Source organism: Setaria viridis, chromosome 9 (assembly GCF_005286985.2).
Source record: "Setaria viridis chromosome 9, Setaria_viridis_v4.0, whole genome shotgun sequence".
NCBI lineage: Eukaryota > Viridiplantae > Streptophyta > Magnoliopsida > Poales > Poaceae > Setaria > Setaria viridis.
Window position 1 is genome coordinate 32,418,572 of NC_048271.2, and position 18,253 is coordinate 32,436,824.

An 18,253-nucleotide genomic window follows, 5' to 3' on the forward strand; every position below is an offset into this window, starting at 1 on the left:
TTGGTGCACCTGACACTGTGTCTGTCCCCAACCTAGATGTGTGGCGCCTGTGGTGCTAGTTAGCACGGAGGAAATGGTCCATGAATCTCTTAATTAATGTAATATCTATTTTTAAATACATGGACCACATTTATATTAAACTAATTTATCAAATTATCCTGAATTCGCAAAGGGCATGCTCGGAGCCATGAAATTGCCACCGCTACAGGCATCATCAATCGAAGGAGATATTAAGATCGGTCAGGATTGACTGTTATTGTAACATGTTTATTAATGCTAAAGGTACCAGGGCAACCTTGTATGGATCCTTTTTTATTCATAGGTATAAGCACAGTTATTTGTAGCGTACAATAGATGTTTACAGGAGGGCACCACCCATCTTTAATTATTTCCTTATAAGTTATAACCACACTCGATTTGCGAAGAAGACGGGGATCAAGGCAGGGGGATTTCTCCGCGATGGCTATCACCGTCAAGTTGGGGCATGAGTCCACGTCCATTGCTTTCACCGCCGGTGAGGACTAGTCGTGAGGACTAGGACGACTCGTCTCAAACCTGTATGGGGCATGAGGATCCGAATGCACCATCGCAGCACGTGGACTAGGACGACTCTTCTCAAACCTGTCTGCGGCACGAGGATCCGAATTCACCATCGCAGCACGTGGACGCTCAACCGCCCCTGGAAACGCAAGCACGTCAGTTTATTGCCCACTTCATGTGCTTTATGATACTACGGGAGGAATGATAAACTGAAATTAAGAAAGAAAAGCAGCTGGGTGCTCACTGCATTCCACGAAAGGAGTGCTGGTGATCATCACCGCGGCGATGACGAGCAGCGTGATTCCTAGAACATGGGCGGATCTTGCCAATGACGCCATTGTTGCCTGGTCGTGCTCTCAGAGCTGCCCTGTTATCTCTATGAATTTGAGGTGTCCTGCTGCTTAATTTTTCCTGAATCTCGCTTGGAGCTGCAACCCGTATTTATAGAGGCACGCACTGCACACAGCCGCTGGGCATGTGCTTATTATCGGGTCACCCACGAGCTGAGCCACGTGGTGTCAAAGCGTCCCAAGTATGCTAGCCTTGTACGATTTCTAACCTTAACAGGTTGGTCGGTGTGAAGCCACGTTTTGTTTTGGTCCCGGCAAGGTCATCACGTCCAAATTAAGCATATGCAGCACCACGTTTTGTAGACAAGCAGAAATTTTGGGTGCCAAGACCAGAGCGGCGAGCACCAACTTGCACCCACGTGCTCCTTTTACCTGCTAATCTTGTTTTTTCAATAGCATCCTGCGTACAAAATCATTCTACACCCAATATCTAGGTGGTGCAATAATCTTTTCATCGGATCAAATACCGACTACCAGCACAACCTAACCGGCGAGACCACTTGAACTCTTAAGCCTAGCGACACCATGAATTTAAAGTATAATAATTAATATGTCCTCCTATATCAATCTTATGCTATCACAAATATCACGTGCCTTGTTTCACCTAACCTCTTTGTTTCCTCAAACAGTAGATTTAATTTGAGTAATCGTTATTCGTCCGTCGTCTCATCCTCTACCATCTTCCTCCATTATCATCCATCATTCTGTCATCATTATCCCCTTCACGGTGATATGTCCATTGTTGATAATCATCCATGAAACCCCTTGTGATTAAGTGTGACCCGATTTCTTCTATATCAACAAAAAGTAAATTGCACCCACCATACAACAACTTGTTAGGTGGGTGCAGATTGATCCAACATCTTATAAAATGCTCAATCTAGTACAATAACTTCCAGGTGGGTGTAAATTGGTCCAACAACTTGTAAAATGCTCAATTTAGTACAATAACTTGACAGGTGGGTGCATAATTATCCAACAACTTGCAAATTGGTGCCTTGAGAATCCAAACATTATGTATTAAAGCGAAGTAGATGGACATGTGAATTTTCTTCCAATCAATAATTTTTATTTTTATCGATAAAATTCGTTGATCATTACCAGTCTATTGCCTTTTAACTGTGTACATAACTTATTTGTTCATTATTAGTTAAATTGAATAATATTTAGAATTACACCATCGGCATTGCCGAAATACTAAGTCCATAAGAGAGATCCTTGGACCTTAAGTTGCTTCTATGCTTCTGCTATTTCTTTTACTTTTTAGCCCATTTTACTTTCTAAACAAGTGCATCAGGATTTAAAAAATAATAACATATTTATGTCAAACTTCTAAAAGATATTGTTAGTATGTATTAACATATTTGGTTTTTCTAGTTGAACAAAAATGCATATAATCAAACATGTAAAATAGTGAGGGTGAACATACCCATATTGAAATCGAAATTAAATGTTCCTAACCAAAACTAAATAATTGTATAAAAAACAATTAACACGAAGACATAACATTAATTTTCTAAACATTGAAGGCTGAATATGTTACCATTGTGATAGGAATATTAATGGTCAAATAATGCTCAATAACTTGCTCCGACGCGAATATAATATGTTGCTTGTTATAACATTTGAACTATGGATGCACCAATTCGCTAATTTATTTCGCTAAATTGAGCAGTTTACAAGTTACTGCGTCAATGTGCACCCACCTATCAAGCTATTGCACTAGATTGAGAATTTTAATAGTCGTTGGACTAATCTGCACCTGCCTGTCAAATTATTGTACTAGATTGAGTATTTTATACCTGACAAGTTGTTGTATGGTCAGCTAAGCAAAGGCAGCACGCCGGAGTTGTGCCACGGCACGGTGTGGACGTGAAGCAAACACGCCCTTAGTCTCTGACAGTCTCCAGAATCTGTGAGACACAAAGCGTAACAAATGTGTTTTTAGTAGTTTCTGGTTCAGTGTGGATGAATTATGTTGCTACTTCTTCTCCTTTCCATATATTTTTTCTCTTAAACGAAGCTCCCGCTAGTTTGCGTAAATGTTAGTATAAGAAATACTCCCTAGGTCATTCCAACATTCTTGGAGAGTTAAACCATTATATGTTTGAGTAAAATTATAGGGAAGATTACAAAGATTTATGGCACCGAATAGATATACTATGAAAATATATTTATGAAGAATCTAATAGTACTTATTTGGCATCATAAATGTTAGCACTTTATTGTATAAATTTGTTCAAACTTTATATATTTTGACTTTACAAGAAAGTTGGAAAGACTGACAATTTGGATCGGAGGGAGGAGTACCTAGTATCTCTAATTTAGTATTGTGAACACTAGGAAAATTGGACTCCAGACCAAGACGGGGCCAATAAATGCCGGGAAGAAAGGAAGCCAGCAAAACATTAAACATATAAACAATGTGCAGTGAAACAAGTCGGTCAAATAAACTGATGGTCTGATAGTACAAAATAAAAAATTGATAACCTGCGTTGCCTCTAGGACTTTCTTAGGATGTCATAAGTAAAAAAGAAGATCCTGCCGATGAAAAAAAAAAGAAATTCATCACTCACCCGACGAGATAAATGTTAATCAGAAGCAAATGCATCTTTATTTCTGTTATTCGTACGTAGAGAATCTAACAGGGGATGGATATGGCAACACACACCAGGGGAGGGAAGCACTCGTCAGCGTGGCAGCGACGCGCTGAGGAGCCACCGCGTACGTGTTCTGGTATCGGAAGGAGAACGTCTTACAAAAGGACCTAGCATGTTAACATATGGTCTCCTAGATGCTTCCAAAAAAAAAGATAAAGTCTCCTAATGCCTGATCTCCTATCTTTTCAAGCTTCAAACAACTCAACCAAGTACGTACTCCTTCCATGATTTTTTTACATATCACGTTACGTTTGTCCTAATCAAAGTTATTCAACTTTAACTATATTTATAGAGAAATATAACAACATTTATACTACCAAATTTGTTTCATTGAATTCACCATGGAATATGTTTTGATAGTGTATGTATTCGGTAATATAGATGTTGTTATATTTTTCTATAAACTTAGTTAAAGTTGAACAAGTTTGACTTAGGACGAACCTAATCTGACATGTGAAAGAGAACAGAGGGAGTAGTTCTTCAGCACGATCTGGAGCTCAATGATCTCCGTAAACTGCTGGTACAACAGAAATGAATGTGAATTTCTGTTGTCTTCTATTCTCTTTACTCCGACAAAGCTTTAGGGCGATGTCCACCAGCTTCGGTCTGCCCCATCGTCACTCTATGTCTACCTGCGCTTGGTTCTGCTCCTAATTTTTTGCAAGCCCATTACATGCAGATTTTTCCTCATATTCCGCTCCGATCCCATCAATCGTCCCTCACTGGTCACTTCCTTCCTATTCTACGCTCTCCCTCAACAGAATTGGCGAAAAGGGGTCCCGTTTCCATCTACACGGGCACGACCCGTCGCTGAGCTTGCCAACGTCCTTGTTGGAGGAGGCTAAAGCAGCAGCTCCCGAGCCTAGTCCTGTCAGGAGCCACACTTAGTCCTGTCCTGGACGAGGGGCATGCCACCAGCATCTAAGTATGGCGGCGCAGGCCGTGTCCCGTCTCCCGTGAGCTGTGAGCATGGCCACTACTAACCTTGCGCAAGTTAGCATCTCATGCTCACACGCTCACACACGGCTTACTGGTGTGGATCGACTTGGTGCACCTGACACTGTGTCTGTCCCCAACCTAGATGTGTGGCGCCTGTGGTGCTAGTTAGCACGGAGGAAATGGTCCATGAATCTCTTAATTAATGTAATATCTATTTTTAAATACATGGACCACATTTATATTAAACTAATTTATCAAATTATCCTGAATTCGCAAAGGGTATGCTCGGAGCCATGAAATTGCCACCGCTACAGGCATCATCAATCGAAGGAGATATTAAGATCGGTCAGGATTGACTGTTATTGTAACATGTTTATTAATGCTAAAGGTACCAGGGCAACCTTGTATGGATCCTTTTTTATTCATAGGTATAAGCACAGTTATTTGTAGCGTACAATAGATGTTTACAGGAGGGCACCACCCATCTTTAATTATTTCCTTATAAGTTATAACCACACTCGATTTGCGAAGAAGACGGGGATCAAGGCAGGGGGATTTCTCCGCGATGGCTATCACCGTCAAGTTGGGGCATGAGTCCACGTCCATTGCTTTCACCGCCAGTGAGGACTAGTCGTGAGGACTAGGACGACTCGTCTCAAACCTGTATGGGGCATGAGGATCCGAATGCACCATCGCAGCACGTGGACTAGGACGACTCTTCTCAAACCTGTCTGCGGCACGAGGATCCGAATTCACCATCGCAGCACGTGGACGCTCAACCGCCCCTGGAAACGCAAGCACGTCAGTTTATTGCCCACTTCATGTGCTTTATGATACTACGGGAGGAATGATAAACTGAAATTAAGAAAGAAAAGCTGCTGGGTGCTCACTGCATTCCACGAAAGGAGTGCTGGTGATCATCACCGCGGCGATGACGAGCAGCGTGATTCCTAGAACATGGGCGGATCTTGCCAATGACGCCATTGTTGCCTGGTCGTGCTCTCAGAGCTGCCCTGTTATCTCTATGAATTTGAGGTGTCCTGCTGCTTAATTTTTCCTGAATCTCGCTTGGAGCTGCAACCCGTATTTATAGAGGCACGCACTGCACACAGCCGCTGGGCATGTGCTTATTATCGGGTCACCCACGAGCTGAGCCACGTGGTGTCAAAGCGTCCCAAGTATGCTAGCCTTGTACGATTTCTAACCTTAACAGGTTGGTCGGTGTGAAGCCACGTTTTGTTTTGGTCCCGGCAAGGTCATCACGTCCAAATTAAGCATATGCAGCACCACGTTTTGTAGACAAGCAGAAATTTTGGGTGCCAAGACCAGAGCGGCGAGCACCAACTTGCACCCACGTGCTCCTTTTACCTGCTAATCTTGTTTTTTCAATAGCATCCTGCGTACAAAATCATTCTACACCCAATATCTAGGTGGTGCAATAATCTTTTCATCGGATCAAATACCGACTACCAGCACAACCTAACCGGCGAGACCACTTGAACTCTTAAGCCTAGCGACACCATGAATTTAAAGTATAATAATTAATATGTCCTCCTATATCAATCTTATGCTATCACAAATATCACGTGCCTTGTTTCACCTAACCTCTTTGTTTCCTCAAACAGTAGATTTAATTTGAGTAATCGTTATTCGTCCGTCGTCTCATCCTCTACCATCTTCCTCCATTATCATCCATCATTCTGTCATCATTATCCCCTTCACGGTGATATGTCCATTGTTGATAATCATCCATGAAACCCCTTGTGATTAAGTGTGACCCGATTTCTTCTATATCAACAAAAAGTAAATTGCACCCACCATACAACAACTTGTTAGGTGGGTGCAGATTGATCCAACATCTTATAAAATGCTCAATCTAGTACAATAACTTCCAGGTGGGTGTAAATTGGTCCAACAACTTGTAAAATGCTCAATTTAGTACAATAACTTGACAGGTGGGTGCATAATTATCCAACAACTTGCAAATTGGTGCCTTGAGAATCCAAACATTATGTATTAAAGCGAAGTAGATGGACACGTGAATTTTCTTCCAATCAATAATTTTTATTTTTATCGATAAAATTCGTTGATCATTACCAGTCTATTGCCTTTTAACTGTGTACATAACTTATTTGTTCATTATTAGTTAAATTGAATAATATTTAGAATTACACCATCGGCATTGCCGAAATACTAAGTCCATAAGAGAGATCCTTGGACCTTAAGTTGCTTCTATGCTTCTGCTATTTCTTTTACTTTTTAGCCCATTTTACTTTCTAAACAAGTGCATCAGGATTTAAAAAATAATAACATATTTATGTCAAACTTCTAAAAGATATTGTTAGTATGTATTAACATATTTGGTTTTTCTAGTTGAACAAAAATGCATATAATCAAACATGTAAAATAGTGAGGGTGAACATACCCATATTGAAATCGAAATTAAATGTTCCTAACCAAAACTAAATAATTGTATAAAAAACAATTAACACGAAGACATAACATTAATTTTCTAAACATTGAAGGCTGAATATGTTACCATTGTGATAGGAATATTAATGGTCAAATAATGCTCAATAACTTGCTCCGACGCGAATATAATATGTTGCTTGTTATAACATTTGAACTATGGATGCACCAATTCGCTAATTTATTTCGCTAAATTGAGCAGTTTACAAGTTACTGCGTCAATGTGCACCCACCTATCAAGCTATTGCACTAGATTGAGAATTTTAATAGTCGTTGGACTAATCTGCACCTGCCTGTCAAATTATTGTACTAGATTGAGTATTTTATACCTGACAAGTTGTTGTATGGTCAGCTAAGCAAAGGCAGCACGCCGGAGTTGTGCCACGGCACGGTGTGGACGTGAAGCAAACACGCCCTTAGTCTCTGACAGTCTCCAGAATCTGTGAGACACAAAGCGTAACAAATGTGTTTTTAGTAGTTTCTGGTTCAGTGTGGATGAATTATGTTGCTACTTCTTCTCCTTTCCATATATTTTTTCTCTTAAACGAAGCTCCCGCTAGTTTGCGTAAATGTTAGTATAAGAAATACTCCCTAGGTCATTCCAACATTCTTGGAGAGTTAAACCATTATATGTTTGAGTAAAATTATAGGGAAGATTACAAAGATTTATGGCACCGAATAGATATACTATGAAAATATATTTATGAAGAATCTAATAGTACTTATTTGGCATCATAAATGTTAGCACTTTATTGTATAAATTTGTTCAAACTTTATATATTTTGACTTTACAAGAAAGTTGGAAAGACTGACAATTTGGATCGGAGGGAGGAGTACCTAGTATCTCTAATTTAGTATTGTGAACACTAGGAAAATTGGACTCCAGACCAAGACGGGGCCAATAAATGCCGGGAAGAAAGGAAGCCAGCAAAACATTAAACATATAAACAATGTGCAGTGAAACAAGTCGGTCAAATAAACTGATGGTCTGATAGTACAAAATAAAAAATTGATAACCTGCGTTGCCTCTAGGACTTTCTTAGGATGTCATAAGTAAAAAAGAAGATCCTGCCGATGAAAAAAAAAAGAAATTCATCACTCACCCGACGAGATAAATGTTAATCAGAAGCAAATGCATCTTTATTTCTGTTATTCGTACGTAGAGAATCTAACAGGGGATGGATATGGCAACACACACCAGGGGAGGGAAGCACTCGTCAGCGTGGCAGCGACGCGCTGAGGAGCCACCGCGTACGTGTTCTGGTATCGGAAGGAGAATGTCTTACAAAAGGACCTAGCATGTTAACATATGGTCTCCTAGATGCTTCCAAAAAAAAGATAAAGTCTCCTAATGCCTGATCTCCTATCTTTTCAAGCTTCAAACAACTCAACCAAGTACGTACTCCTTCCATGATTTTTTTACATATCACGTTACGTTTGTCCTAATCAAAGTTATTCAACTTTAACTATATTTATAGAGAAATATAACAACATTTATACTACCAAATTTGTTTCATTGAATTCACCATGGAATATGTTTTGATAGTGTATGTATTCGGTAATATAGATGTTGTTATATTTTTCTATAAACTTAGTTAAAGTTGAACAAGTTTGACTTAGGACGAACCTAATCTGACATGTGAAAGAGAACAGAGGGAGTAGTTCTTCAGCACGATCTGGAGCTCAATGATCTCCGTAAACTGCTGGTACAACAGAAATGAATGTGAATTTCTGTTGTCTTCTATTCTCTTTACTCCGAGAAAGCTTTAGGGCGATGTCCACCAGCTTCGGTCTGCCCCATCGTCACTCTATGTCTACCTGCGCTTGGTTCTGCTCCTAATTTTTTGCAAGCCCATTACATGCAGATTTTTCCTCATATTCCGCTCCGATCCCATCAATCGTCCCTCACTGGTCACTTCCTTCCTATTCTACGCTCTCCCTCAACAGAATTGGCAAAAAGGGGTCCCGTTTCTTGCTACACGGGCACGACCCGTCGCTGAGCTTGCCAACGTCCTTGTTGGAGGAGGCTAAAGCAGCAGCTCCCGAGCCTAGTCCTGTCAGGAGCCACACTTAGTCCTGTCCTGGACGAGGGGCATGCCACCAGCATCTAAGTATGGCGGCGCAGGCCGTGTCCCGTCTCCCGTGAGCTGTGAGCATGGCCACTACTAACCTTGCGCAAGTTAGCATCTCATGCTCACACGCTCACACACGGCTTACTGGTGTGGATCGACTTGGTGCACCTGACACTCTGTCTGTCCCCAACCTAGATGTGTGGCGCCTGTGGTGCTAGTTAGCACGGAGGAAATGGTCCATGAATCTCTTAATTAATGTAATATCTATTTTTAAATACATGGACCACATTTATATTAAACTAATTTATCAAATTATCCTGAATTCGCAAAGGGCATGCTCGGAGCCATGAAATTGCCACCGCTACAGGCATCATCAATCGAAGGAGATATTAAGATCGGTCAGGATTGACTGTTATTGTAACATGTTTATTAATGCTAAAGGTACCAGGGCAACCTTGTATGGATCCTTTTTTATTCATAGGTATAAGCACAGTTATTTGTAGCGTACAATAGATGTTTACAGGAGGGCACCACCCATCTTTAATTATTTCCTTATAAGTTATAACCACACTCGATTTGCGAAGAAGACGGGGATCAAGGCAGGGGGATTTCTCCGCGATGGCTATCACCGTCAAGTTGGGGCATGAGTCCACGTCCATTGCTTTCACCGCCAGTGAGGACTAGTCGTGAGGACTAGGACGACTCGTCTCAAACCTGTATGGGGCATGAGGATCCGAATGCACCATCGCAGCACGTGGACTAGGACGACTCTTCTCAAACCTGTCTGCGGCACGAGGATCCGAATTCACCATCGCAGCACGTGGACGCTCAACCGCCCCTGGAAACGCAAGCACGTCAGTTTATTGCCCACTTCATGTGCTTTATGATACTACGGGAGGAATGATAAACTGAAATTAAGAAAGAAAAGCTGCTGGGTGCTCACTGCATTCCACGAAAGGAGTGCTGGTGATCATCACCGCGGCGATGACGAGCAGCGTGATTCCTAGAACATGGGCGGATCTTGCCAATGACGCCATTGTTGCCTGGTCGTGCTCTCAGAGCTGCCCTGTTATCTCTATGAATTTGAGGTGTCCTGCTGCTTAATTTTTCCTGAATCTCGCTTGGAGCTGCAACCCGTATTTATAGAGGCACGCACTGCACACAGCCGCTGGGCATGTGCTTATTATCGGGTCACCCACGAGCTGAGCCACGTGGTGTCAAAGCGTCCCAAGTATGCTAGCCTTGTACGATTTCTAACCTTAACAGGTTGGTCGGTGTGAAGCCACGTTTTGTTTTGGTCCCGGCAAGGTCATCACGTCCAAATTAAGCATATGCAGCACCACGTTTTGTAGACAAGCAGAAATTTTGGGTGCCAAGACCAGAGCGGCGAGCACCAACTTGCACCCACGTGCTCCTTTTACCTGCTAATCTTGTTTTTTCAATAGCATCCTGCGTACAAAATCATTCTACACCCAATATCTAGGTGGTGCAATAATCTTTTCATCGGATCAAATACCGACTACCAGCACAACCTAACCGGCGAGACCACTTGAACTCTTAAGCCTAGCGACACCATGAATTTAAAGTATAATAATTAATATGTCCTCCTATATCAATCTTATGCTATCACAAATATCACGTGCCTTGTTTCACCTAACCTCTTTGTTTCCTCAAACAGTAGATTTAATTTGAGTAATCGTTATTCGTCCGTCGTCTCATCCTCTACCATCTTCCTCCATTATCATCCATCATTCTGTCATCATTATCCCCTTCACGGTGATATGTCCATTGTTGATAATCATCCATGAAACCCCTTGTGATTAAGTGTGACCCGATTTCTTCTATATCAACAAAAAGTAAATTGCACCCACCATACAACAACTTGTTAGGTGGGTGCAGATTGATCCAACATCTTATAAAATGCTCAATCTAGTACAATAACTTCCAGGTGGGTGTAAATTGGTCCAACAACTTGTAAAATGCTCAATTTAGTACAATAACTTGACAGGTGGGTGCATAATTATCCAACAACTTGCAAATTGGTGCCTTGAGAATCCAAACATTATGTATTAAAGCGAAGTAGATGGACACGTGAATTTTCTTCCAATCAATAATTTTTATTTTTATCGATAAAATTCGTTGATCATTACCAGTCTATTGCCTTTTAACTGTGTACATAACTTATTTGTTCATTATTAGTTAAATTGAATAATATTTAGAATTACACCATCGGCATTGCCGAAATACTAAGTCCATAAGAGAGATCCTTGGACCTTAAGTTGCTTCTATGCTTCTGCTATTTCTTTTACTTTTTAGCCCATTTTACTTTCTAAACAAGTGCATCAGGATTTAAAAAATAATAACATATTTATGTCAAACTTCTAAAAGATATTGTTAGTATGTATTAACATATTTGGTTTTTCTAGTTGAACAAAAATGCATATAATCAAACATGTAAAATAGTGAGGGTGAACATACCCATATTGAAATCGAAATTAAATGTTCCTAACCAAAACTAAATAATTGTATAAAAAACAATTAACACGAAGACATAACATTAATTTTCTAAACATTGAAGGCTGAATATGTTACCATTGTGATAGGAATATTAATGGTCAAATAATGCTCAATAACTTGCTCCGACGCGAATATAATATGTTGCTTGTTATAACATTTGAACTATGGATGCACCAATTCGCTAATTTATTTCGCTAAATTGAGCAGTTTACAAGTTACTGCGTCAATGTGCACCCACCTATCAAGCTATTGCACTAGATTGAGAATTTTAATAGTCGTTGGACTAATCTGCACCTGCCTGTCAAATTATTGTACTAGATTGAGTATTTTATACCTGACAAGTTGTTGTATGGTCAGCTAAGCAAAGGCAGCACGCCGGAGTTGTGCCACGGCACGGTGTGGACGTGAAGCAAACACGCCCTTAGTCTCTGACAGTCTCCAGAATCTGTGAGACACAAAGCGTAACAAATGTGTTTTTAGTAGTTTCTGGTTCAGTGTGGATGAATTATGTTGCTACTTCTTCTCCTTTCCATATATTTTTTCTCTTAAACGAAGCTCCCGCTAGTTTGCGTAAATGTTAGTATAAGAAATACTCCCTAGGTCATTCCAACATTCTTGGAGAGTTAAACCATTATATGTTTGAGTAAAATTATAGTGAAGATTACAAAGATTTATGGCACCGAATAGATATACTATGAAAATATATTTATGAAGAATCTAATAGTACTTATTTGGCATCATAAATGTTAGCACTTTATTGTATAAATTTGTTCAAACTTTATATATTTTGACTTTACAAGAAAGTTGGAAAGACTGACAATTTGGATCGGAGGGAGGAGTACCTAGTATCTCTAATTTAGTATTGTGAACACTAGGAAAATTGGACTCCAGACCAAGACGGGGCCAATAAATGCCGGGAAGAAAGGAAGCCAGCAAAACATTAAACATATAAACAATGTGCAGTGAAACAAGTCGGTCAAATAAACTGATGGTCTGATAGTACAAAATAAAAAATTGATAACCTGCGTTGCCTCTAGGACTTTCTTAGGATGTCATAAGTAAAAAAGAAGATCCTGCCGATGAAAAAAAAAAGAAATTCATCACTCACCCGACGAGATAAATGTTAATCAGAAGCAAATGCATCTTTATTTCTGTTATTCGTACGTAGAGAATCTAACAGGGGATGGATATGGCAACACACACCAGGGGAGGGAAGCACTCGTCAGCGTGGCAGCGACGCGCTGAGGAGCCACCGCGTACGTGTTCTGGTATCGGAAGGAGAATGTCTTACAAAAGGACCTAGCATGTTAACATATGGTCTCCTAGATGCTTCCAAAAAAAAGATAAAGTCTCCTAATGCCTGATCTCCTATCTTTTCAAGCTTCAAACAACTCAACCAAGTACGTACTCCTTCCATGATTTTTTTACATATCACGTTACGTTTGTCCTAATCAAAGTTATTCAACTTTAACTATATTTATAGAGAAATATAACAACATTTATACTACCAAATTTGTTTCATTGAATTCACCATGGAATATGTTTTGATAGTGTATGTATTCGGTAATATAGATGTTGTTATATTTTTCTATAAACTTAGTTAAAGTTGAACAAGTTTGACTTAGGACGAACCTAATCTGACATGTGAAAGAGAACAGAGGGAGTAGTTCTTCAGCACGATCTGGAGCTCAATGATCTCCGTAAACTGCTGGTACAACAGAAATGAATGTGAATTTCTGTTGTCTTCTATTCTCTTTACTCCGAGAAAGCTTTAGGGCGATGTCCACCAGCTTCGGTCTGCCCCATCGTCACTCTATGTCTACCTGCGCTTGGTTCTGCTCCTAATTTTTTGCAAGCCCATTACATGCAGATTTTTCCTCATATTCCGCTCCGATCCCATCAATCGTCCCTCACTGGTCACTTCCTTCCTATTCTACGCTCTCCCTCAACAGAATTGGCAAAAAGGGGTCCCGTTTCTTGCTACACGGGCACGACCCGTCGCTGAGCTTGCCAACGTCCTTGTTGGAGGAGGCTAAAGCAGCAGCTCCCGAGCCTAGTCCTGTCAGGAGCCACACTTAGTCCTGTCCTGGACGAGGGGCATGCCACCAGCATCTAAGTATGGCGGCGCAGGCCGTGTCCCGTCTCCCGTGAGCTGTGAGCATGGCCACTACTAACCTTGCGCAAGTTAGCATCTCATGCTCACACGCTCACACACGGCTTACTGGTGTGGATCGACTTGGTGCACCTGACACTCTGTCTGTCCCCAACCTAGATGTGTGGCGCCTGTGGTGCTAGTTAGCACGGAGGAAATGGTCCATGAATCTCTTAATTAATGTAATATCTATTTTTAAATACATGGACCACATTTATATTAAACTAATTTATCAAATTATCCTGAATTCGCAAAGGGCATGCTCGGAGCCATGAAATTGCCACCGCTACAGGCATCATCAATCGAAGGAGATATTAAGATCGGTCAGGATTGACTGTTATTGTAACATGTTTATTAATGCTAAAGGTACCAGGGCAACCTTGTATGGATCCTTTTTTATTCATAGGTATAAGCACAGTTATTTGTAGCGTACAATAGATGTTTACAGGAGGGCACCACCCATCTTTAATTATTTCCTTATAAGTTATAACCACACTCGATTTGCGAAGAAGACGGGGATCAAGGCAGGGGGATTTCTCCGCGATGGCTATCACCGTCAAGTTGGGGCATGAGTCCACGTCCATTGCTTTCACCGCCAGTGAGGACTAGTCGTGAGGACTAGGACGACTCGTCTCAAACCTGTATGGGGCATGAGGATCCGAATGCACCATCGCAGCACGTGGACTAGGACGACTCTTCTCAAACCTGTCTGCGGCACGAGGATCCGAATTCACCATCGCAGCACGTGGACGCTCAACCGCCCCTGGAAACGCAAGCACGTCAGTTTATTGCCCACTTCATGTGCTTTATGATACTACGGGAGGAATGATAAACTGAAATTAAGAAAGAAAAGCTGCTGGGTGCTCACTGCATTCCACGAAAGGAGTGCTGGTGATCATCACCGCGGCGATGACGAGCAGCGTGATTCCTAGAACATGGGCGGATCTTGCCAATGACGCCATTGTTGCCTGGTCGTGCTCTCAGAGCTGCCCTGTTATCTCTATGAATTTGAGGTGTCCTGCTGCTTAATTTTTCCTGAATCTCGCTTGGAGCTGCAACCCGTATTTATAGAGGCACGCACTGCACACAGCCGCTGGGCATGTGCTTATTATCGGGTCACCCACGAGCTGAGCCACGTGGTGTCAAAGCGTCCCAAGTATGCTAGCCTTGTACGATTTCTAACCTTAACAGGTTGGTCGGTGTGAAGCCACGTTTTGTTTTGGTCCCGGCAAGGTCATCACGTCCAAATTAAGCATATGCAGCACCACGTTTTGTAGACAAGCAGAAATTTTGGGTGCCAAGACCAGAGCGGCGAGCACCAACTTGCACCCACGTGCTCCTTTTACCTGCTAATCTTGTTTTTTCAATAGCATCCTGCGTACAAAATCATTCTACACCCAATATCTAGGTGGTGCAATAATCTTTTCATCGGATCAAATACCGACTACCAGCACAACCTAACCGGCGAGACCACTTGAACTCTTAAGCCTAGCGACACCATGAATTTAAAGTATAATAATTAATATGTCCTCCTATATCAATCTTATGCTATCACAAATATCACGTGCCTTGTTTCACCTAACCTCTTTGTTTCCTCAAACAGTAGATTTAATTTGAGTAATCGTTATTCGTCCGTCGTCTCATCCTCTACCATCTTCCTCCATTATCATCCATCATTCTGTCATCATTATCCCCTTCACGGTGATATGTCCATTGTTGATAATCATCCATGAAACCCCTTGTGATTAAGTGTGACCCGATTTCTTCTATATCAACAAAAAGTAAATTGCACCCACCATACAACAACTTGTTAGGTGGGTGCAGATTGATCCAACATCTTATAAAATGCTCAATCTAGTACAATAACTTCCAGGTGGGTGTAAATTGGTCCAACAACTTGTAAAATGCTCAATTTAGTACAATAACTTGACAGGTGGGTGCATAATTATCCAACAACTTGCAAATTGGTGCCTTGAGAATCCAAACATTATGTATTAAAGCGAAGTAGATGGACACGTGAATTTTCTTCCAATCAATAATTTTTATTTTTATCGATAAAATTCGTTGATCATTACCAGTCTATTGCCTTTTAACTGTGTACATAACTTATTTGTTCATTATTAGTTAAATTGAATAATATTTAGAATTACACCATCGGCATTGCCGAAATACTAAGTCCATAAGAGAGATCCTTGGACCTTAAGTTGCTTCTATGCTTCTGCTATTTCTTTTACTTTTTAGCCCATTTTACTTTCTAAACAAGTGCATCAGGATTTAAAAAATAATAACATATTTATGTCAAACTTCTAAAAGATATTGTTAGTATGTATTAACATATTTGGTTTTTCTAGTTGAACAAAAATGCATATAATCAAACATGTAAAATAGTGAGGGTGAACATACCCATATTGAAATCGAAATTAAATGTTCCTAACCAAAACTAAATAATTGTATAAAAAACAATTAACACGAAGACATAACATTAATTTTCTAAACATTGAAGGCTGAATATGTTACCATTGTGATAGGAATATTAATGGTCAAATAATGCTCAATAACTTGCTCCGACGCGAATATAATATGTTGCTTGTTATAACATTTGAACTATGGATGCACCAATTCGCTAATTTATTTCGCTAAATTGAGCAGTTTACAAGTTACTGCGTCAATGTGCACCCACCTATCAAGCTATTGCACTAGATTGAGAATTTTAATAGTCGTTGGACTAATCTGCACCTGCCTGTCAAATTATTGTACTAGATTGAGTATTTTATACCTGACAAGTTGTTGTATGGTCAGCTAAGCAAAGGCAGCACGCCGGAGTTGTGCCACGGCACGGTGTGGACGTGAAGCAAACACGCCCTTAGTCTCTGACAGTCTCCAGAATCTGTGAGACACAAAGCGTAACAAATGTGTTTTTAGTAGTTTCTGGTTCAGTGTGGATGAATTATGTTGCTACTTCTTCTCCTTTCCATATATTTTTTCTCTTAAACGAAGCTCCCGTTAGTTTGCGTAAATGTTAGTATAAGAAATACTCCCTAGGTCATTCCAACATTCTTGGAGAGTTAAACCATTATATGTTTGAGTAAAATTATAGGGAAGATTACAAAGATTTATGGCACCGAATAGATATACTATGAAAATATATTTATGAAGAATCTAATAGTACTTATTTGGCATCATAAATGTTAGCACTTTATTGTATAAATTTGTTCAAACTTTATATATTTTGACTTTACAAGAAAGTTGGAAAGACTGACAATTTGGATCGGAGGGAGGAGTACCTAGTATCTCTAATTTAGTATTGTGAACACTAGGAAAATTGGACTCCAGACCAAGACGGGGCCAATAAATGCCGGGAAGAAAGGAAGCCAGCAAAACATTAAACATATAAACAATGTGCAGTGAAACAAGTCGGTCAAATAAACTGATGGTCTGATAGTACAAAATAAAAAATTGATAACCTGCGTTGCCTCTAGGACTTTCTTAGGATGTCATAAGTAAAAAAGAAGATCCTGCCGATGAAAAAAAAAAGAAATTCATCACTCACCCGACGAGATAAATGTTAATCAGAAGCAAATGCATCTTTATTTCTGTTATTCGTACGTAGAGAATCTAACAGGGGATGGATATGGCAACACACACCAGGGGAGGGAAGCACTCGTCAGCGTGGCAGCGACGCGCTGAGGAGCCACCGCGTACGTGTTCTGGTATCGGAAGGAGAACGTCTTACAAAAGGACCTAGCATGTTAACATATGGTCTCCTAGATGCTTCCAAAAAAAAGATAAAGTCTCCTATTGCCTGATCTCCTATCTTTTCAAGCTTCAAACAACTCAACCAAGTACGTACTCCTTCCATGATTTTTTTACATATCACGTTACGTTTGTCCTAATCAAAGTTATTCAACTTTAACTATATTTATAGAGAAATATAACAACATTTATACTACCAAATTTGTTTCATTGAATTCACCATGGAATATGTTTTGATAGTGTATGTATTCGGTAATATAGATGTTGTTATATTTTTCTATAAACTTAGTTAAAGTTGAACAAGTTTGACTTAGGACGAACCTAATCTGACATGTGAAAGAGAACAGAGGGAGTAGTTCTTCAGCACGATCTGGAGCTCAATGATCTCCGTAAACTGCTGGTACAACAGAAATGAATGTGAATTTCTGTTGTCTTCTATTCTCTTTACTCCTAAAAAGCTTTAGGGCGATGTCCACCAGCTTCGGTCTGCCCCATCGTCACTCTATGTCAACCTGCACTTGGTTCTGCTCCTATTTTTTTGCAAGCCCATTACATGCCGATTTTTCCTCATATTCTGCTCCGATCCCATCAATCGTCCCTCATGGCGTCCAAGTTAACGACAAGTTTGCTGAGTGTCAGACGGCAGACACTCGGCAAAAAATTTAAGTTCTCCGAGTGTAAGACGCGTGGCACTCGGCAAATACGTAAATGTTTGCTGAGTGTCGGGGTCGTGGCACTCGGCAAACATGGGTCACCAGGAGCATGTTATGCCTTCTTTGCCGAGTGTTTAAGCCAATACAC

At 40.5% G+C, this 18,253-nt stretch overlaps 4 long non-coding RNA genes across 4 annotated transcripts; all 4 read right to left on the bottom strand.

Moving 5' to 3' along the window:
• Positions 1-283: 283 nt before the first annotated feature.
• On the bottom strand, positions 284-1,815 carry LOC117837265 (uncharacterized). Its single transcript, XR_004636276.2, has 2 exons — positions 785-1,815; positions 284-679 (listed from the first exon to the last, which is right to left on the bottom strand). It is a non-coding gene; the product is annotated as an uncharacterized lncRNA (long non-coding RNA).
• Positions 1,816-4,878: 3,063 nt separating this feature from the next.
• On the bottom strand, positions 4,879-6,686 carry LOC117837278 (uncharacterized). The gene is made up of 2 exons (XR_004636279.2): positions 5,380-6,686; positions 4,879-5,274 (listed from the first exon to the last, which is right to left on the bottom strand). It is a non-coding gene; the product is annotated as an uncharacterized lncRNA (long non-coding RNA).
• Positions 6,687-9,472: 2,786 nt separating this feature from the next.
• Positions 9,473-11,280, bottom strand: LOC117839861 (uncharacterized). The gene is made up of 2 exons (XR_004636902.2): positions 9,974-11,280; positions 9,473-9,868 (listed from the first exon to the last, which is right to left on the bottom strand). It is a non-coding gene; the product is annotated as an uncharacterized lncRNA (long non-coding RNA).
• A 2,786-nt stretch (positions 11,281-14,066) lies between these two features.
• Positions 14,067-15,874, bottom strand: LOC117839871 (uncharacterized). Its single transcript, XR_004636907.2, has 2 exons — positions 14,568-15,874; positions 14,067-14,462 (listed from the first exon to the last, which is right to left on the bottom strand). It is a non-coding gene; the product is annotated as an uncharacterized lncRNA (long non-coding RNA).
• Positions 15,875-18,253: the final 2,379 nt, after the last annotated feature.